The sequence below is a fragment of the Mesocricetus auratus genome, unplaced genomic scaffold, assembly GCF_017639785.1.
Source record: "Mesocricetus auratus isolate SY011 unplaced genomic scaffold, BCM_Maur_2.0 Super-Scaffold_100011, whole genome shotgun sequence".
NCBI classification, from domain to species: domain Eukaryota; kingdom Metazoa; phylum Chordata; class Mammalia; order Rodentia; family Cricetidae; genus Mesocricetus; species Mesocricetus auratus.
The window spans coordinates 28653065-28676334 of NW_024429195.1; the positions used below are offsets into that span (position 1 = coordinate 28653065).

The following is a 23270-nucleotide window of genomic DNA, read 5'->3' on the forward strand; positions in this document are numbered from 1 at the left end:
CACCCATCAAGTATTTGCATCTCCTCCTCTGCAGAGCCTTGAGGTGGGAGGGATTTGATGAAGGCATTTATCTCATTTAGGACTGGGTGCTCCAAGGTCTCTCACTCTGCACACTGTCCATGTGGGTCTCTGGGTTAACTACCATCCACCGCAAGAAGCAGCTTCTCCCATGAGATCTCCAATTGTTATTGGAATACAATGCAAAAGAGGGCACCCATCAGCAGTTCACCCATGGCGCACGCAAGGCTACAGTAAGTGCCAGTTCTTCACCTCCACAAGCTTTCATGCAGGCTCTGCCCTTCCTCTGAATAAGGAACAAGGAAGTGCCACCTGCGTGATGTGACAGGTGTCAACAGAGCAGCCTGTTTCTAGGCTAAAGCAAGCAAGACTCTACTCTGCCACAGCTTATGCTTCCAGCCCTCAGACCATCTGCCTCAACCCCCCCACCTCTCTTCACCCTCCCTGGGCCCTCATGCCTAGAGTTCCAACTTTACAGTGTTTATGTTGCTGACTGTTTCCCTTTAAGGATTATAACAGCTAAACGGTTCTTTATAAATAATTACATGTGTATTACTTTACAAATACATGTATACACACATATAAAAGTTATTATTGTATTGTGTGGTGTACTGTGTGTGTGAATAGCATGGCAGGTGGGGGAGGGTCGAAGGACAGCTCTATAGAGTAGGTTTGTTCCCTACTTCTGTCTCTTTTTTTTAATAACTTATTTAAATTTATTTTATGTGTAACGGTGTGAAGGTGTCAGATCCCCTAGAACTGGAGTTACAGACAGTTGTGAGCTGCCATGTGGGTGCTGGGAATTGAACCCAGATCCTCTGGAAGAGCAGCCAAAGCTCTTAACTACTGAGCCATCTCTCCAGCCATCCCTCCCCCCTCCATCTTTATGTGGGTCCCAGGAATTGAACTCAGGACAGCAGGCTTGTTCAGCAGTCTTTTACCCAGTAAGACAGTGATTCTCAACCTGTGGGCCAAGACCCCCCCAGGGGTCACATGTCAGATGCCCTGCATATCAGATATTTACATTATGACTGATAACAATAGCAAAAGTACGGTTAGGAAGTAGTGATGAAAGAATTCTATGGTTGGGGTCACTGCAGCATGAGGAACTGTATTAAAGGTCACAGGGTTTGGAAGGTTGAGAAGCACTGCTCTTACAGTAGCTGACAGATGAGTTTTACTTGCTCTGAGTACCCACAGGCCAGTGCATGAGTTTCTTCTGCTGTTTGCCATCTCAGCCATGATCCCGTCGAGGATTAGGTGCAAATGTCACTCTCCCTTTCCTGTCATAGATTATGCAAGTAGGGATTGGATTGTGTAAGGTGTGTGCTGACTCCTTCCTGCAGTATTAACCCAGCAACGGTGTTAAGGAACGTTCCCCCCTCCCCTTTCTTGGAGAGGGAAAGAATAAGCAAGCTAAAGCTTGCACTCTTGGCAGGCAGAGACAATGAACAGAGAGCCTCCCAAACTGCCAGTGCCTACAAGGAGCGTCCCACAACCTGGGATTGCACCGCCACACACAGCTCTGTCAGGGATGATTGGAAGACCCCCCTCCACGGTTCTCCTTGAAGGCAGCTATGGTGACCAGACAGCCATGCATTCGAACTAGCACTCAAGGAATGATTTTAGTAGAGATTAAAGTACCTGAGGGGGTACTATTCTCCGAGTCAGCCTGACAGAGATGGTCTGAATCTTGTTTGCCAGTTACATCTGTAAATTAAAGTCCCACCTGTTCAGCCACGTGGTGTAGAGCACAGCACTTCTGAGTGTCCTCTGAAGAGTGTCCTCTCCCGAGATATTCAGGCCTACCTGAGGCAATGATTCAGCAGCTAAAGATAAATGAGGCTTCCGGCCCTGTCTGTGAGGCCTAGCAAGCAGCAAGCCCCAGGTTTTACCCCAGCACGGCATGAACTAGGCATGGCAACACTCCCGTTACCCCGGAGGATCAACAGTTCAAGGTCATCTCCAGCTGTATAGCCAGCCAGTTCTTGCTACATGAAAAACTGCCTCAAAGAGACCCAAAAAGCTAAACTAGAAGAAAAGAAGTTTCTATCTCTTCAAATATTGTGCTCTTAATGTTTTAATAAATTATACTCTTAAATTTAAATTTCCTTCCTTCCTTCTTTCCTTCCTTCCTTCCTTTCTTGTTTTTCGGGCCAGGGTTTCTCTGTGTAGCCTTGTCTGTCCTGGAACTCCCTCTGTATCTCTGTAGACCAGACTGGCCTCAAACTCAGAGATCTGCCTATCTCTGCCTCCAGAGTGCTGGGACTATGCACCACCACTGCTTCACTCTTAAATATTTTCTTAACTATGGTTATATGTCTGCATATGGATTTGTGTGCATAAACAGAGTTCCCTGGAGCAGGAGCTGTCCCACAGGAGTGCTGGGGACTAAACTTGGATATTCTGCAGAGCAGTATGGGCTCTCAATGCTGAGCTACCACTCTAGCACAAATGTCTTACTTTTAAATCATTTATTCTTGGGGCTGGAGAAATGACTCTGGTTAAAAGCACTGACTGCTCTTCCATAGTACCCAGGTTCAATTCCCAGATCCCACATGGCTTTCTGTAACAACTTTCTGTAACTCCAGTTCCAGGGGACTAGACACCCATGGCAAAACACCAATGTAAATACAACAAAAATAAGCAAATTTTTAAAAATGTATATACTTATGAGATATAATGTGCTAGTCAAACAATGTCCAATGTCCAAAGCAAAACAGCAGCATTTCCATCTAAACACTCCTTGTTGGCTTTTATGTTGTGGACCTCAGAGCTCTTCTTGTTTTGTTTTTGGGTTTTTTTTTTTTTTTTTTTTTTTTTTTGCTTTTGAGACAGGGTTTTTCTAGTAGCTTTGGCTGTCCTGGAACTCACTCCGTAGACGAGGCTGGCCTCAGACTCACAGAGAGCTGTCTGCCTTTGCCTCCCAAGTGCTGGGGTTAAAGGCGTGTGCCACCATTGCCACACTCTCCTCTTGTCCTTGATAAAAACAAAAAGTTGTTGAAACTATCATCATTGAATGACTCATTTTCCAAATGGGCATGCTTGTGAACACCTGTAATCCCAGCACTCAGGAGGCCAGATGCAGGAGGACAACAGCAAAATTCAAAATTCTTTCTGAAAAAGACAAGAGAAGCACCATCGAAATGGTTCATTGCCCACAAGCCTGACAAACTGAGCTCAAACCCCAAGCCCCAGATGGTAGAAGGAGAGAACCAACATCTGTAAGTTGTCCTCAGGCTTTCACAATCCCACTGTAGTACATGCTCCCAACACACACACCACACACACACACACACACACACACACACACACACCATATATTCATACCACACACCATACACTCACACACACACCGTACACATATATCACACACACAAATACACACCACACACACACCATACACATACACACATATACATACACAAATACACACCACACACACATCATACACACAAATACACACCAAAGACACACACACACACTCCACACATACCACACACACACACAAATACACACCACACACACACCACACACACACCACACACACCCCATATATACATACCACACACCATACACTCACACACCATACACATACACACATATCATACACACACAAATACACACCACATACACATCATATACACACACAAATACACACCAAAGACACACACACACACTCCACACATACCACACACACACAAATACACACCACACATACAATCCACACATGTGTGCATGCACACATACACACACACACAAATACCAAACACACACACACCAAAAAAATAGGAAAAATACTTTGTTTGAGATAGGATCTCTCTCTGCAGCCCTAACTGGCCTGGAACTCACTCTGTAGACCAGGCTGATTTAAAATTCACAGAGATCCACCTACCTCTGCCTCCCAAATGCTAGGCTTAATGGTGTACCACCACATCCAAATTAAAAAAAAAGTTTTAAACAAAAACAAAACTGATGAGAAACTCAACCAGACGTGAGTTTCACGCCTATACTACCAACAATTCAGAAGCTGACACAGGAGGATTGCCATGAGTTCCATACCAGCCAGGACTACAGAGTCAGATACTGTCTCAATAAATGACAACAACAGTAACTCAATTTGCCTTTATTTTACAAAAAATGAGCTGTGAATGAATTTTTTGTGGTTGGTTTATCTAGGTGAGAGTATGGAGTGCATTCACGAATGTGCCTGTGTGTTGGAGACTGAAATCGGGGCCATTGCTGCCAGCTGCCTGCTGGACTGCTATGAGCTTCCCCACTTTTGAATTCTATTATTTTATTTTATTTCAATCTAGTTTGGCTGTATATCTTGGGACAGGTCTTCTTATGTAGCTGAGAATGACTTCAAACTTGCTTTGTAGCTGAGGTTAACCTTTAACCCTGATCGTTGAACTACAGAAATCCAGGGACAGTCCAACCAATGTAGTTATTATATATACTACCTCAAAACAAAAACTGCAGGGCAGAGAGCTCAATGGTACAGTGTTTCACTGGTATACATGGGGTGCAGGGTTCAATCTCTTGTACAAATAAATGAATGCCCAGTCTTAAAATCTCCTTCAACCCAGACAGCAAGTTAGTTTGCCTGTGATTTATAATGAAATACGATTTTTTTCCCTTAGGTTGAGTTTACAAATATATGGTATTTCCTGCGCATCCCTATGGGGGATTAATATGCACAGTGTATGAAGAACTGCAAAAACTAAATACGTACACACATTCAAAACAAAACAAACAAGGAAATCCTCAAATCACCTAACAAACTTATGGACCAAAGCCAAGGACTTGACCTGAGGACTTGAAGCAGTGAAATTCAGAGCCCAGCACCCTTAGCTATAAGGGAAATGCAAATCTAAACTGATTGCATCTCACCGGTTCAGAATGACTATCAGGAAAACAAAGGCGGTCCCAGAAGCTCTGCATGCATGAGATGGTACACACGGCCCAATACCATCCTACATGCTAAATGTAATTTAAGAAAGGAGAAGAGAAAAAAGTGCTGGATAAGGAAAATGGGCCACATATACACAAAGGAATTGTACTCGGCCATTAAAAAAATTAAGTGATGACATTTGGAGGAAAATAGATGTCACTGGGGATCATTATGTTAAGTGCAATAAACCAGACTCAGAAAGGCAAACACAGCGTGTTTTCTGTCATATGCAGAACCTACATTTAAATGTATCTGTGGTGTGTGTATGTGTGTCTGCTGCACATACACACATATGAGAGTGCACACTCGGCTTGTGTAGGTTATGAAGCTAGAATTCACTGTGTAACTAGAGATGACCTTGAACTCATGATCCATTTGCCTCTACCTTCCGGGCTCTAAGATTATAGACAGGTGCCACCACCCCTGGCAATAGCACTATCTTGTTGATTTGTTTCCTCAGTTTAGTTTACTGATAATTAATCTACTGTGGTTGTTATTGTTGCTTTTCACTGTGTTAGCTGGAACCCAGGGGTGGAAAGCCAGGCCAGATGGTTCAAAAATCAGAGAGTATTTTTCATTTGTTTTTGCCTATGCTGTCTCCCATGGGAATGTCTATGAATTCAAATACTTATTCATCAGATTTATTTAGCATCACTGTTTCCTAGGCATGGAACTGTTCTCAGTAGATACAAGATGAACTCTGGCCTTTGACAGCACAGCTGGGAAGAAGAAGGAGGGCAATTTTGCCCACGGGCTGCAAACTGTGGGTTTGGAATCCAGGAACAACATATTGATCTGAGTATCAAATACAACCCAAGCATTGGGATCTATGACCTGGATTCTATATGGTGCTGAATAGGCCAGGATTCAACACAGAGGACGAGAAACACAGTTGAGTTGAGCCAAATACATCATCAGCAAAGAGGAGGCCATGGGCTGGTCCCAGCAGAAGAGTGAGACTCATCCTTACTGGCAAATGAATTCTACCCAAAATGGCCAAGAAGCATCTCAATGAGAAATTGTTGATGCCAGTCAGTGTTCCAGGCAGGACCTGTATAAAACACAAAACAATGAATAAGCAACTCGCCCTGTGTGATGCTTTGCAGGCATCTGGGATGTCTGCATATTCTGACATGAAGACCACAAAATACTCTTTTATACTTTTTTTTAACTTTCATTTGGGACTTAGCCAGACTAGCAGATTTTTATAACAATGTTACATGAATGTGCTATATGAATTTTTTTAAAGAACTAGAATTTCAATTTTCCATGAAAAAAAAAGTTTTTTTTAAGTCAAGGTTTTGTTGGCTGTCCTGGAACTTCCTCTGTAGTCCAGACTGGCTGAGAACTCACAGAGATCCACCTGCCTCTGCCTCTGGAGTGCTGGGGTTAAAGACGCACAGGACCACCACCTGGCTTGAAAATTTGAATTATTGCTCGTATACTGTATGGGAATGTGAGCAAGCTCAGGTCAGAGGGCAACTTCGAGCAGATGGCTTCCTTTTTCCACCTTGTCGGGTCAGAATTTCTTATTTCTGTTATGTTGTACTCCAGGATAGCTGTACTGTCTCCACCTTCCACCTCTGTAGGAATGCCAGGAGGACAGACTACAGACTTGCCACAGCCACCACAACTACCAACACACATACATTTGGCTTTTTCTTTTTTTAATGTTGGTTTCAAGGATTGAACTCAGACTCCAGGCATGCGTGGTTTTTACCTGCGGAGCCCTCTCACTTGTTGAAAAAAAAAATGTTTAACTTTTGTTATATGTGCATTGGTATAAAGGTTCAGATCCCCTGGAACTGGAGTCGCAGAATTATGAGCTGCCATGTGGGTGCTGGGAACTGAACCCCGGTCCTCTGCAAGAGCAGCCAGTGCTTTTAACCACTGAGCAGTCTCTCCAGCCCCAGAAAATTGTTTTTATACTGTAGTGATGAGGTCACTTAATTTTCTTGGGGAAAGCGTCAAAAACAAGGTGACCTTGAGTAGAGACCGCAAATGAGCAAACTAAAGTCTAACGGGCAGAGAAGGACGCACACAGGGTTAGGGGTGCGTTGTCAGGGTGCCCAAAGCCCTTTGACTTCTTCCAGATTTCAGGAGCATTGCAAGGAAGTGAGGCCTGAGGCAGGTGAGGGCATCCTGTAAACCACACATATTGCCTCACAACACTAAAGGGAATACTGCCAGGATGAAGTGATGTTCCCCATGAGCTCTGAAAGCAAAAGGCATGTAGGAGCATTCTTATCACATAAAAATAAATGAAACTATTAATAAGTATAGTTACATGAATAACAAATGCATGCATACCATCAAGATGGAATTACTGAGATATTTACTTGTTTCACATCTCTGAAGATTCACTATTACAAATTATTTTCACTTGGTGTGTTTAAAAAAAAAAAAAAGGGAAGCTGAAAAAAAGCTAACCAGAAATATCATTGTACCTCACCATGATTGTGTTTTTCTTTTGCATAAGCCTGTGTCTTTCAAATAAATCCACAAGCAAATAGCTCCATTCTGTAGATGAGAAATTATGAAAGACCATGTAATCGTCTGACAATGGGACTGAAAACAAGCCCAGAGGAAACGCATGGCTGTTCTTGAGAAGTCACAATGTGCGGGTCTGTTTGCTCCCACAGAGAGCGCACTCCTGACATTTCTCGTCTTCCAAATGGACTTCATGAATGAGGGCTGAAGGGTGCGTGCTGCTGAATGTAAGAAAAGGATCTGCGGAGGCAACAGAAGTCCCCACACACTGGAAGCCAACATTTGTGTGTGGACTTAATGAAGAAGCAAAACCCAGACACTCAGAACCACAAATTTGTAAAACAAGAGCTGTTTTCTCAGTCTTTTGGTTTTTTGAGATAGGGTTTCTCTGTAGTTTTGAAGGCTGTCCTGGGACTCACTCTGTAGACCAGGCTGGCCTCAAACTCATAGAGATCCGCCTGCCTCTGCCTCTCAGTGCTGGGGTTAAAGACAGGCGCCACCACCTCCCGGTTGGTTTTCTCAGTCTTTAGTCATGGCTCTGGGGAGGACACAGTGGTTTGTGGTATAGAAACCAATGCATAGGAACAGATTTTAGAACAGTTCCAAGAGTGTGCGCCAGAAAGACAAGAACATTCTCTCACCTTCAGCTCAACTCACCCACCCTACTGCCAAGCATCTGACTGTGTGTCCACTCTGCCATAGACTGTCTGGCTGCCATTTACCATCCTTTATTGTTTTTCTACTATAAAGTCCCAGCTGACTTGGAAGCTATGTAAACTGCACTGGCCTCTCTCCTCATATTGCCTCTTAAGCGTTGGAATTACAGGTACACTCCCCTAACCCTGGATGGATATACATGCCTTGTATAAACAAAAATATTACAGGAAAAATGATAACATGAAATATAGTCAATGTTTTTTTTCAATGTTTTAAATATTACTTTAACTATGTAAAGATGTTTTACATTTATGCTGCATTTGATTAATTATGTAAAGGTCCGTTGCTGGTTTACCTTGCTTGCCTAAGGCACCTGATTGGTCTAATAAAAAGCTGACCGGCCAATACCTAGGCTGTATGGGAGATAGGCTGGGCTGGTGGGTAGAGAGAGTAAGCAGGAGAAGAGAATGAGAGAAGAGGAGAGAAAGAGAGAGACAACCTGGGGCCAGTCAGCAGGCAGCCTCCAGCCAGTCAGACATGGAGTAAGACATACAGAATGAAGGAAAGGTAAAGAGCCCCAAGGCAAAACACAGATGGAGAGAAACAGGTTAAGTTATAAGAGCTGGTGAGACAAGCGTAAGATAAAGCCAAGCATTCATAACTAATGAGAAGTCTGCTTGCCATCATTTGGGAGCTAGCCCAAGCCTCCTACAATCCTCTAAAGGAGACATAAAATATGGAAGAGTTTTGAAAGTCAGTTTATTGATATAGTGATCACCAGTCATATTGCTGGATAGCACTGAGTTCAGATATTTAGCTTCATTTTAATTTTTATTCTATAATTGATTAATCAATTCATTCATTACAACACTAGGGTTTGAGCCCCGGGCCCTGCGCATACTAGGCAAGCACCCACCACTAAGCTCTGCCATCAGCCCTTCTTATTACTTGTTTTTTATTTTGGTTTTGTTGATGTCGTTTTGAAGCTAAGTGTAATGGCATTCTCTGGTAATCTCAGCACTCTGGAAGTAGACACAGAGGATAAGGGATTCAAGGTAACCTCAGCTACATAGGAAGTACAAGTTTAATGTGACACCCACTTCAACTAATTAGACTGATTGATTGGTTGATAGATGATAGATAGATTGATAGATGGATGATGGATGGATAGATAGGCGATAGATAGATAGACAGATAGATAGATAGATGATAGATAGATGGATGATAGGTAGAGATAGTTGATAGAAGATAAATAGATAGATATAGATAGATAGATGATAGGTAGATAGAGATAGATGATTGATAAATAAAGATAGATAGATAGATAGATAGATAGCTCGATCAATGGTTGAGAGCAGTTGGCTACATTCCCAGAACCCAGGGCTGATCTGACTGCTCACAAGCGCTGCAATTCCATCTCCGCTAAATCTATCACAGTCTTCTGGCCTCAGCAAGCACAGGGACATATGCAGTAAATGTACATGCACATGAATAAAATATATCTAAAGTAAAAATAAATAAATAGACACTAAATAAAAGACTCAGTTCTTCCATTGTAGCTCAGGCTGGTCTGAAAGTCACCTAGCAGCTTAGCTTGGTCTTCAACTTGGGATCCCATGGCCTCAGCCTCCCAAGGGTTGGTATTACAGGCTTGTGCCACCATATTCTGAGTATGTGTGAGCGTGTGTGAGTGTGCGAGAGTGTGTGTGAGTGAGTGTGTGAGTGTGTGTAACAGTGGCGGGAAGATCAGTAGTTCAATGACATCTCCACTGAGAGGCCAGGCTGGGTTATATGAGACCATGCCCCAAAAGCAGCAAATCTATTCTTGGAATTTCATTAAGAGACAGTCTTTTTCTGAGACTGCCTAAGTGTGTGGTTTACCAAGACCTGTGTGACTTGGATCCTAGAATCCTGACTAGGGGTGGTGTAACAGGTTTTCTTTTGGGCCACCAACCAGCTCCCAAATCACGACACAGAGACTTATTAGTTATGAGCACTGGGCCTTAGCTTATGCTTGTTTTTTGCTAACTCTTATCACTTAACCTGTTTCTCTTCATGTACGTTTTACCTCAGGGCTTTTTGCTTTACTTTTCTTTCCTTCTGTTTTACTTGGGGTCTGACTAGCTGGTGGCTGACTGACTGGCTGGCAGCCTAGCCAGCCCCAGATGTCTCCTCTTTACCCCCTCATTCTCTCCTCTTTTCTTGTTCTCTTCTCTCCTACTTATTCTTTCTGCCTGCCACCCCAGTCTATTCCTCTAGTGTCTAGCTATTAGCCATTCAGCTTTTTTTTTTTTTTTTTTTTTTTTTTTTTTTGGTTTTTCGAGACAGGGTTTCTCTGTGGCTTTGGAGGCTGTCCTGGAACTGCCATTCAGCTTTTTATTAGACCAATCAGACGCCTTAGGCAGGCGAAGTAAAACAGCAATACATCTTTACTTAATTAAAACAAATTCAGCATAAACAAATACAACACCCCTTTACAGAATCAAACAAATAGAGCATCAACAATTACAACACACCTTTACGTAAAGTAATATTCCACAACAGGGTGGTGAGGGTACCAAGAAAAGACAGATATACAGACACATGGTTAAGTAGGGAATGGTCACTCTAATGGAGGGCACTTACAATCACCAGCAACCTGGAACCTCAGCTGTTTATTAGGTATTGCACAGGGGTAGGGGCTGGCTACTCTCCACGATAGCTGTAGTTGAGCCGTCTCCGGCCGTAAATATCAGGAAGAAGGTACTGTAGTTGCTAACCTTTTCACACACTGGTCACTAAATCACATTCAGACTCCTAAAGAAACTGTGTCATCTCCCTTGAACTTCTCCTGGGTAAAGCTTTGCTAGTCCTACGGAGTTGAGGCATTGGTGTCCTCAACATAGGTGTGCCTTGTCAACAATATGACACATATTCATACAGGGCTTCACTCAGTCGGGCTTCCTCTGATCCCTACAGTGGTTTCTAAGTTTTACACAGATATAGGATATTTTGTATGGTTATATAAAATCATGTTTGCGCATATAACATGAAAAACAGAAGCCAAATTGCCTGGGGGAACAAAGGGGAGTAACAGGAAAAGAGACTAGAAAGGAGAAGGGAAGGAAGGTGGGAAATATACTCAGTGCATGCTTTACACGGCTATGTTTCCTTATGCAACAAAACAACAACGCCTGGCCACTGTCCGGCTTTAAAAAAATGTTTTGCTACTTTTCAAATTGTGTGTGCTGGGCTGTGGTGGCGCATGCCTTTAATCCCAGCACTCGGGAGGCAGAGGCAGGCGGATCTCTGTGAGTTCGAGGCCAGCCTGGTCTACAAGAGCTAGTTCCAGGACAGCCTCCAAAGCCACAGAGAAACCCTGTCTCGAAAAACCTAAATAAACAAATAAATAATAAAATTATGTGCATAATTTTAACCCTAACCCTGTGTGTGGGTATGAGTGTAGGTCCTTGAGAAGGCCAAGAGATCATCAGATCCCCAAGGCTGGAATTCACAGTAGGCAGTTGTAAATTGCCTGGTGAATGCTGGAACTGAACTCAGGTCCCTCTGGAAGAGCAGCAAGCACTCTTAAGCCTCAATTATTTTCTCAGGCCCCCTATTAGAATTTTTAAACTATTTGAAAGATAATCATGAGATTCTGAGAACAGTCATATTATGCTTCGAGTTAATATATTACCTTTGAGCTTTAAAAGCTATCACCTTAAATGGGGTGTGGTGACTCACTCCTGTCGTTCCAGAACTTGGGAGGGAGGGGAGTCTGAAGTTTGAGTCCAACCTGCATCATAGAATGAGACCCTATCTCAAAACAAAACACAACCATTTCATCGCCATCACAAAGAAAGGAAGAAAGAAATGGAAAAGGAGAGGAGGGGAAGGGAAAGAAGAGAGAGGAGAGGTGAGGGGAGGGAAGTGGTGGGGAGGGGAGGGGAGGGGAGAGGAGGGGAGGGGAGGAGAGGAGAGGAGAGGAGAGGAGAGGAGAGGGGAGGGGAGGGGAGGGGAGAGGAGAGGAGAGGAGAAGATTGATATCTGTGCCGACTTCTCTATCATTAGGGTTCATCTTCCAGCCATGGTCTGATGAGTCTCTAAGTCAGCAGGACCCCACCATTTATGAAAGGGTCATTCATTCGGGGCTGAGCAAGAAGGTCATCAGCCACAGTGAGTTATCTGCCCTGTGTGCATACTCTCAAAGTACAGCTGGGTCCTCAGGGCAGGAATTAGAGTTGAAGGGAGTTCTTCGGGGTGGAATACAGTGTGTTGATTCACTCAGCAGAGGCACCAGGGTGGGTCTACTTCACCGCCTTTCCCAAAATGCCAAATCTGGCCCTGCGTCCAGTCACGGTAGACATGACCACTCCCTCAGTATGCCTCGGACTCTCCCTGTGGCCTATCACTGAATTCTAAGTGAGCTTCCTGATGGCTTGAGAGCCTTTGAAGCAGCGTGGATCTGAGTCACGGAAGGCTGGGTGTCACCTCAGCCCTAGACAGACAGAGCCTTTCACTGGTGAATTCTGGCTGCTGGCTGAGGTCAGCCTGAGGAGAGATGGAAGCAGGAGCCATGCTGGGTGAGCCCAACATCTCCTAACTCGTATTAAAGAGGACATGTGGTCTGAGGCCTGGGCGGGTGCTGGGCTTGCAGCATAAACAGGATGGAATGAGAAAGAATAATGCTTTTATGTTTTTGTCTATTATGGGTCCACGGAGACTCTTCAGCTAAGATGAAAGGCAGAGGCTGGGTTAAATTGCCTTGTTTCCAGGGGCAATTGTCCGGGTCCCTGGTGTCTACTTCCCAATGCACCCTGGAAAGGCTCGACGCAATCTGTCATTGCTAACCACACCTCTTTGTCACCGTTGAAGCTATGGCTCATCTACATCTCCATCTGCTGATAATACTTTCCGTACACCTCTCGTGGATTGACTAAGGCCACTAAAAGTAACAGAGAGCGAATGTGGCCCAGGTTTGGGGGAGTGCCTGGGTAAGTGCAGTGAACTAGACTGGTGGTCAAAACACAGACATATGCAAACCAGACCCAGACCCCGGGAACGCGAACTGTGCCTGGAGTTAGTCACCCAAGAGAAGAGGGGAAGGATTTCTGGAGAAGTGACCCCAGGAATATGACAACTTAGAATCTTGATCTAAGGAGTACCTCGAAATGGGAGTCTACAGGAGCACTTTCCTGTCACTGAGCTACATGCCCAGCCCTCTTTTATTTTTATTTTGAGGTGATTTCATGCTAATTGAACTCATTCTGTACCTGAGGCTGGGCTTGAACCAATCTCACAAGTAGCTGGAATTATAGGCCCCTTTTTTGACGCTCAGCTTCCTTAAGGTTGAGCGGCATAACCAGTGGAACAACCCTGGTTTCTAACCTCCATAACTTAAAACTGTGTGTTTGAGTGAGAATGGCCCCTGCAGGCTCCTGTGTTTGAATGCTTGGATCACAGCTGATGGAACTGTTTGGAAAGGATTAGGAGGTGTGGCCTTGTTTGAGGGGTGTGTCACAGCAGACTTTGAGGTTTCAAAAGACTCCTCCCATTCCCAGCAAGCTCTCAGCTGCCACTCCAGCCACCTGTTACCTCCACTCTGCCACCATGGACTCTATTCCTCTGGAGTCACATGCCATAAATACACGTTTTTCTACAAGCTGCCTTGGCCACAGTATCTTATCCAGGAACTCACACAATCGTCTATTGTAGTAACAGCAGCAGATCAGAAGATTTTATTATTAAATCCTCATTTTAGAGGTTGGGACTGTAGCTCTGGTGATTACTAATCTGCATAAGGCCTTGAGTTCAATTCTTAGCACCATGCACACATGCTAGATCTCATTTAATGCTTCTGGTTGGTTTGTTTGTTTATTTTGAGGGGGTCTGAGACAGGGTCTAATTATATACCCCTGGCTGGCCTAGAACTCACTTTGTAAGGTCTGGTCTCAAACTCCCAGACTGCCTCCTCCACTCCCCAAGTGCAATAATTAGAGCCATCACCTCTTTAGGCTTAAATTTAAGACTATATGTATTCACATCACAAACACTGAGTGTTTGGGGGACTTGTATATTAAGCATTGCACCTTGTTACATATATATATATATACATATATATTGCATATATGTATATATATTACATAGACATATGCAAATATCTATGACAAAGTTTTAGCCACAAAAAAACACAGCCAGTACTGAGGAACTAACCTATTAACAGATTATTTTTCAATTTTATTTCACACACTATAAAAGAAGTGAGAACTTTGTCAGTTTAAAAAAAAAAGAAAGCTACTTTATTTCATGCCATTATTTCTTTTCAGTCTCCTAGCTAAAAACATATCTATACTCAGCTTTTGTTTCCAGCTCCTTATTATAGTGTCCATAAAAATCATTGGAAATACACTGTTTCAGGGAGAGAAGCTGATTCCTCATCTGTCCAAATTGTTCGTTTTCTGATTGACTTCAAAACCCAAAACTTTACTCTCTTTGAGGGAAAATAACCTATTTTTTCCAGCAAATTCCAATCTGTCAGTCACTCTGATAGACGCACAGCTCCAACCGTATTATTTTTTGTTTCAATGGACTTAACTTAAAATCAATTTTAAAGGCAAAGGCGGCTCGACATCTTGATTAGTCCCAAAAGTTTTCTCTTTTTAGAAAGAGAGCAGAGTTTTGTGAACACTGGTATGTTTAGCTTTGTTTGGGATGGGGTCTCATAGCCCAGGACGACCTCCATTCATCTAAGAAGACGCATGTAAGCCCCAGCTCTGTCGCCAAGCCTTTTCTTCTTGTTGCTGTTGGGTTTTGTTTTGTTTGTCTGTTTGAGGCAGGGTCTATCTGTGTAAGACAGACTTGACTTGTAGCAATCCTCCTGTCTCTGCCTCCCAAATGCTAGGGTTACATGAATCACCACGCCTACTTCAGGAGTTCTCCAGCAAGGGTTCAGGACAGCCACGTTTCCTGCTGTAAGACAGCGTCTGCAAGGAGCAAACAAGCTACGATCTGTCCAGACGTAAGGACTGCACCCACACATGATGTCTCAGCAGGAGAGGCTACACTGCACAGTGTGTAGCTGGTATATTTTTAGTTTTAAATTGCACAGCAAGTAACTTTAGCTCCCAGACATAAAATGATTAAAAGAGAAAAAAATTAAGTTCAGGAAGTCCTCACTGCTCATGGTTTTAATCAATGATTCATTTGTGTGGGCCAGGACTGTCACAATGGATCCCTATGTGAAGACACTGACGGCAGTCTCACTGTCACTTCCTCTTGGGAACTAGAACATTCCATGTCTCTAGCTCAAAGTATAGATGGAGGTGGGGAGAGGCGCTAAGCAATTATTCTTTAAGAATATCTCTATGAAAACTTGTTGTAGCTGTTGCAGAAACAAAAAGCTGCTATGTATGTGGAGAGGGTTTAGAAGCAGTTAGTTATTCAAAAGAGGTCAGCCTTGAAAATGACAGTATTTTTTTTAACTTTATTCTATGCTCATAGGTGTGAAGATGTCAGATCCCCTAGGACTGAAATTACAGACAGTTGTGAGCTGCCGTGTGGGTGCTGGGAATTGAACCTGTGTCCCCTGGAAGAGCAGTCAGTGCTTTTAACCACCGAGTCACATCTCTAGCCCCAACAGTCAGTACTGAGTGATGTTTTTGCTCTTACTCTTTTGGCTCTTTAGCCTTTCAGGGCCTCGCCATCCTGTTCCCAAGTAAATCACACGCTGAGGCTTATTTTTAGTTATGAATGTCCAGCCTTAGCTTGGCTTGTTTCTAGCCAGATTTTCTTTTCTTTTTTTTTTTTTTGGGTTTTCTTTTTTTTTTTTTTTTTTTTTTTGGCTTTTCGAGACAGGGTTTCTCTGTGGCTTTGGAGGCTGTCCTAGAACTAGCTCTTGTAGACCAGGCTGGCCTCGAACTCACAGAGATCCGCCTGCCTCTGCCTCCCAAGTGCTGGGATTAAAGGCGTGCGCCACCAACGCCCGGCTTTTTTTTTTTGTTTTTCGAGACAGGGTTTCTCTGTGGCTTTGGAGGCTGTCCTAGAACTCACTTGGTAGTCCAGGCTAGTCTCGAACTCACAGAGATCCACCTGCCTCTGCCTCCCCAGTGCTGGGATTAAAGGCGTGCGCCACCAACGCCCGGCTCTAGCCAGATTTTCTTATATTATCCCATTTACCTTTTGTCTCTAGGCTTTCCCTATTCTCTTACTTCTGTAAATCTTACTCGTATGCTGCGGATTGTTGGGTGTCTGGGTGTCTGTCTGGGTGTCTGTCTGGGTGTCTGGGTGTCTGTCTGGGTGTCTGGGTGTCTGTCTGGGTGTCTGGCCCCTGACCTTCTCCTCTCCTCGTTCTCTTGTTGCTCTCCTTTTCTTCCTCAGTTCTCCTATTTATTCTACCTGCCAGCCCCGCCTATCCTTGATCCTGCCTTGCTATTGGCCATTTCACTCTCTTTGTTAAACAAACCATCAGGTGTTTTAAACAGGCAAAGTAACACAGCTTCACAGAGTTAAACAAATGGAGCATAAACAAAAGTCACACACCATAAAATAATATTCCCCAACAAGTCAAAAAGCAGATATCTGGGAGAACTAGGTTCTCAGTTTCCACCATGTGGGGTCCTGGAGACATCAGGCTTACCAGCAAGCACCCTACACACTGAGCCATCCCATTAGCGCTGGCTAAGTTGATACTCAGGAGGAGGAAACCTGATGAAAATGTTATACAAGGAATAAAATCAAGAAACATGTCTCTTCCTCCTTTCCTCCCTGCCTTCCTGTCTGTCTCTTTCCTGCCCCTTACCCCACCCCACTTTCCATTGTAAACCTTCCTATCTTTAGCCTGGACAAGCCTGAACCCTGCATGTTTACTTGCAGTATTAAAAACCACTCCAAATGTGAGTGTCAGCGAGAAGGCCTGGGCAACCTATGGGGCCCTGAGCAGTGGATCAGTGTCTATCCCTGGAATACAAACAGTCTTCGTGTGCCTATAGCACAAAGAGGGATGCTCTCTCAGCCTGGACTCTTAGGGGAGTGCCTGGACCCTACCCAGAGTAAAATGACAGACTCTAGATATCCCCTATGTGGAAGGATTTTGCAATAGGGTGGGAGGGTGGGGGGGAACGGGAGTGCGGGAGGAGGGGAGGGAGAGGGAACTGGGATTGACATGTAAAACAAGCTATTTAAAATAAAAATAAAAAATGATTAAAAAAAAAAAACCACTCTGCCAGAGTTGTAGCACGCAGCCAGTTACTCGCTAGGCAGAACTTTCAGGGCAAGGGCTTCAGGGGCTGTGGCACAGCAGGTCCATGTGGTCCCAGACCCAGCAGCTGCAACAAGAGCCCAAGAGCAAGGACTGTCGCTTAAAACTGCACGAGGTTTGTACTTGTGCCGTAGAAAAAGTTATGATAAAAGAAGCTACCCTGTTCAGTAACCCTGACCTCTCAACCTGCTTCAGCCTCCAGAGTGCTGGGACTTGACCTCTCTGATCATTTTTAAGACCATATTCCTATATTCTTCAGTTTGTGTTAGGACCTGTTAAGTTTTACATTGAAACCACACAGTCATAGAAAATACCCTGCCAGCTCACTGAGCCAGTTCAGAATGTGGGAAGAACTTCCTGTAGGTCCAGTAGCTAACCCAGAGACTAAGGTGCTTGGCTCTTGCCTCCTGGGAATGCACGGTGGCCCAGTTACAGTTATTTATTTATTTATTTATTTATTTATTTTATGAGGTAGGGTCTCCTGTAGCTCAGGCTCAATTTGCTGTACAGCTGAAGATATCCTTGAACGCCTGCTGTTCCTGCCTCCTGAGTACTGGGGTCACAGGTATGTGTTACCATACCTGGCTCCCAGTTACATTTTTTTATGCACTGGCCATAGTCAATACAGTGATCCTTTATTCATACACGTATGTAATGTGTTTTGATCATACTCACTCCCACCCTGTCTTGTCCCCCTCTCACTCTTAGTCTCCCTTCCTCTTCCGCTAGTTCCCCTTCTGTTCTGAGCGGTGAGGGTAAACCCACAGTTCCATTAGGGGCCTACAGGAGCTTGAGTGGGAGGTTATTTACAGGACACCGGCACCTTACAGCACCAAAGGACATCCTGTCCCCCACTCCCATCCACCATCAACTGCCTATAGGTCCCTGGGGAGGGGCTTCCAAAGCCTCTCTCCTGGTGATATCTTTCATCTGTTCACTTGATCCCTCCTCAAATATTCTACCTTAGAAATTTGACTTTGGGGCGGTGGTGGCGCATGCCTTTAATCCCAGCACTCGGGAGGCAGAGGCAGGCGGATCTCTGTGAGTTCGAGGCCAGCCTGGTCTACAAGAGCTAGTTCCAGGACAGCCTCCAAAGCCACAGAGAAACCCTGTCTTGAAAAACCAAAAAAACAAGACAAAAAAAAAGTAGATAAGAAATTTGACTTTGAAGCAAGTCTAGTGGCAGTTTGTACAAGCACCAAGTCCTTTCTTTGCTCTTCCCCAGCCAAACCCAGTGACACTCCAGTGTGGTGTTGTTCAGAAGGGCAGTGTGGGCTCACACCTCCAGATCTTCCAGTTTGCCACGAGAAGCTGAGAATATTAATATTCATATGAAGTCTCCTGATTTCTTTCTTTCTTTCTTTTTAACACAGGGTTTCCCTTTGTAGTCTTGTCTGTCCTGGAAGTTGTTCTGTAGGTCAGGCCGGCATTGAATTTGTAGCGATCCATCAGCCTCTGTCTGCAAGTGCTGGGATTAAAGGCATGCGCCACCACCATCCGGCTCTCAATTTCTGCTTTCTGGATATTGGTAAATACTTAGAACTTATCTGCAGCTGGGCATGATGATGCACCCCTGCATCCAGCACTTGGAAAGGAGAAGTGGTAGAATAAGAAGTTCAAGGCCAGCCTGGGCTACATGAGACTCTGTCTAAGAATATATAACAAATAAATCCTTCCAAAACCCACTCATCCACATGGATAACTGTCTGCTTTCCACACAGGGCCTACTGCCTTTCAACCTAGAGCTGAAAATCAGAAGAATGTTTTCCAACAACCTAAGAGGAAAAGTTTTTCAAAATACTAACTATGAGAAAGGTTTAGACAAAGGGTCCCACACAGAGCATGACCCAACCACGAGCGATGACTGCCAAGAGCAGCCTGTGACACTAAATTAATAACTAAACTATTGCAGTTACCCGGCTGGAGGTGTGGTAGACTGCAAGTTCTCTAGTTTTGATGCCCAACACAGAATTAAACTGGGTATGGTGACAAATCTCAGCATTCAGGAGGTAGACACATTATCAGGAATTAAAGGCCAGCCTTGGCTATATAGGAAACCTGCCCAGGTTACATGAGACCCTGTCGCAAAAAAAACAAAACAAAAGAAGCAAAAAGAGGCTGGCACACACCTTTATTCCAGCAGTAGTTTCAGGCCAGCTAGGGCTGTTACACAGAGAAGCCCTGCCCTAGAAACCAAGAGAGCCGGGCATTGGTGGCACACCCCTTTAATCCCACCACTTGGGAGGCAGAAGCAGGTGGATCTCTACGAGTTTGAGGGCCAGCCTGGTCTAGGGTTCCAGGACAGCCAGGACTGTTTTAGAATGCTAAGAAGAAAAATATTAAAAACAAGCAAACAAAACAACCCAAAGCTATGGATATCTACTCATTCATTTGTTCAACAAATATTTATCAAACAAACTTTGGGAGACTGAACATTGTCTGTAAGGAGGCATGAGGGACTAGAGAATGCCTGTCTTATAGAGAAGTAGGGAGGAGGACAAGATGGGGAGGAGGGAGGGACTAGGACAAGTGTCAGAAAGCAAGGGATTGCAGAGAGCAGCAGGGAGAGCTGAAGAGCACTTGAGGGAACTACTCAGAGAGCAGCTGGATTTGCCCTCCTAACCTGGAATTGGGTCTTCCAGGGGTGTGGATCCTGGTTTGATTACTGGTGTGAGAGGAAGTAACCAGGGCTTAGGACCAGCCAAAGGTTCAGAAAGTCTCTTCCCTACAAGCAAGAATAAGCATGTCTGTGGTTATAGGTTAAAATAAGCCACAAAAGGCATGCTAAGAACATGAAGAGATTTTGATTCCTATATTTTCAACTTGGTGTATGTGCATAGCCATATGTATACATATATGTGTGCAAGCCTGACAATATTTATATAAATAAAGCACTGCTCTAAATACTAGGAACCTAAAGGGAGTTTTACAGCTCTTCTCGGAAGGAAGACTGGGATGTGACACATAGTCAAAAGTCAACCATGAGAAGCAAGGCTGCTGAGAGTGTCACACTGACCGAGTGGCCTGCTGTCCTTGGAGAAGTAACATCCAGACTTGCCTTGAATCCCAACACTCAGTAGGCAGACGTGGGAGGATCTCTGAGTATAAAGCCAGCCTGGTCTACATAGCAAGCTCCAGGACTACTTAGAAAGAGCCTGCCTTACTCCCTCACCCCTCAAAAACAATATCATGGGACAGGGGTAGTTCAGCAGTTAGGAGTATTTGCTGCTCTTGCAGACTTCAGGTCCCAACACCCATGTCAAGCAACTCACAACCACTGGTCATTCTGCCTCCAAGGGATCCAGCACCTTTTTCTGGCCCTTGTGGGTACACACACACACACACACACACACACACACACACACACACACACACACACAGACACACACACACTCACACATACACACACACAGACACACACACAGTCACACACACACACAGACACACACACACACAGACACACACACACATACACACACACAGACACACACAGACACACACACACAGACACACACACACACTCACACACATACACACAGTCACACACACACATACACACATACACACACACACACAGGTACAGAGAAAGTGTTTTTTTCTTTTTGAGAGAATTTTTTTTAATTAAATCTAGGAAAAAGCAATAGGATACATGTTCTTCAAACAGCTTCCTCTAGATACCATTTCTATCAAACAGAACATTGATGAGTTGCTAAGAGACGCGAAGAAGGAGGGGGAGACTCACAGTAGGATGGAATGAAAGACTGCCATGCTCCCTTTCTCTCTTGTTTTTTTTTTTGTTTTTGTCTTTGTTTTTCTTTCACCTTTTGCCTTTTGTAACAAGATACTCTGAATTCTCCTGGGGAGACAAGAACATCTGTTTCACATCATACTTCTCACCTGAGTTAGCTCTGCTCCCCTGATGTGGATTCCCAGCATTGCTGGAGGGGATGGACCTGGGGAGGGGGGTCTTAATGAGAGGTTCTAATTTGTCCTTGGAGGCTGTTTCTTGACCCTGGCCTCTTCCTGTCACTCTGCTTCCTGTAGGTCCTGGATCTTCTCTGTTACTACAGCCCAAAATGACCTAGGCCAAGGACACAAAGCTTAAATCTCTGAAACTTTAGCAAAACAATCCATTATGCAGTTTATCCCAGTTACCCAGTCATGGCAGGTAGATGTCTAACTCAATGGTAAATATGGAAAAGACCCAACAAGCTATGACTGTTTCTATGCATCTTGTTTTGTGTTCTGAGATAGTCTTGCTGGGTAGCCCTAGGTTGCTGGATCCATGCTATGTGGAACAGGCTGGCCTCAAGCTTACAGCAATCCTCCAGCCTCCAACTCCTAAGTGTAGGAAGATTGGGAGTTCAAGGCCAGGCTAGACTACAAGAGATCTCTCCTCCCCAGCCAAAAAAAAAAAAAAAAAAAATCCCCTGGGGCATTGACTAAAAGTTGCTCTCCTTCGAGGAGCTCAGACGTGGCTCAGGGGTTAAGAGGACTTGTTCTTGCCCAGCATTGGCTTCAATCCCAAGCAGTCACATAGTGGCTCCCAGCTCCTGGGGATCCGAAGCCCTCTTCCGACTTCTCTGACACACAGCATTCACATGGTGCACATATGTACATGCAGGCATAATATTTATGCACATTAAAAAAAGATAAAACAGCTACGGAGTAGTGCCACATGCCTTTCATCCCAGCATTCGGGTTGGGAGGTAGAGGCAGGTGGATTTCTGTGAGTTCAAGGCCAGCCTGGTTACAGGGCTAGTTCTAGGACAGCCAAGGCTACCAAAGAATCCCTGTCTCAAAAAACAAACAAAAAGGATAAATATAAGTAAATAATTTTTGAAAAATTGTCCAATTCCCCTCCAGTCCTATGCAAGAAGTCATCTTGAGGATAGGACTGGAGGTCTTTGATGATTTCTGTGATTAGGAAAGTTTCAAAAAGAGCTTTGAAAAGTATTTCCATAAATTAAAACCACATACTTGCCGGGCATTGGTGGCACACGCCTTTAATCCCAGCACTCCAGAGGCAGAGGCAGGCGGATCTCTGTGAGTTCAAGGCCAGCCTGGTCTACAGAGTGAGTTCCATCACAGCCTCTAAAACAATACAGAGAAACCTTGTCTCGAAAAACCAATAAATAAATAAATAAATAAATAAAAAACCACATACTTAAAAAATGTTCCCTACAATCAAACAAAATAATAGGCAGAAACCAACCAAGAATGCCTATCTGCATGAAATAACTTGGAAGCTGGATGGCCTCGTGAGTGACCCATGTACTCTGAAATGAGTACACAGTGGCATCATCCCCTGTGACCAGGCCCCATTAGAAGAGCAATGTGCTTTTGAAATCCAATGACAAATTGAGCTTATCTTCTCTTATGCTTAGGTTGCTAGATTCTCTCTCTCTCTCTCTCTCTCTCTGCAACTAAAATATTTGTATGAGTTAATTCTGTAATTAGATGCAGAGATTTATTTCCTACCTGTGTGGCGTAGGTGAGAAAGGTAGCTTGTGACAAACAGATGACTAATCTCAAGTCCCATAGCTTGAGATACGTACTGCTTAGGCCTTATCTATATAATAAGCACACAAGAGAGTCTGACGATATTCTCTTACACAGTGATACAGGCTCCTTGATTTGGAGAGTCAGCACAAAGAGGGGAGTAAGAATGGGGGCAGGGGATCCAGAGTCCCGCCCCTTCTCTAAGCCCGTCTATCTCTCAGATCAATTCAATTACTATCTCCAAGTTCCAGTTCCCCCAAAGTGACCTCATTGTTTTTTTGGTTTTTTTTTTTTTTTTTTTTTTTTGAGACACAGTCTCTCTATTATGTAGCTCTGGCTGTCCTAGAACTTACTATGTAGACCAGGAAGGCCTTGAACTCACACAGATCCATCTGCCTCTGCTGGGATTAAAGG

The 23270-nt window shown here is 44.2% G+C and overlaps 1 long non-coding RNA gene across 1 annotated transcript; it reads right to left on the bottom strand.

The window, feature by feature from the left end:
• Positions 1 to 4128: 4128 nt before the first annotated feature.
• Positions 4129 to 21730, bottom strand: LOC121143210. The gene is made up of 2 exons (XR_005880398.1): positions 21252 to 21730; positions 4129 to 6023 (listed from the first exon to the last, which is right to left on the bottom strand). It is a non-coding gene; the product is annotated as an uncharacterized LOC121143210 (long non-coding RNA).
• Between the last annotated feature and the right edge of the window lie 1540 nt (positions 21731 to 23270).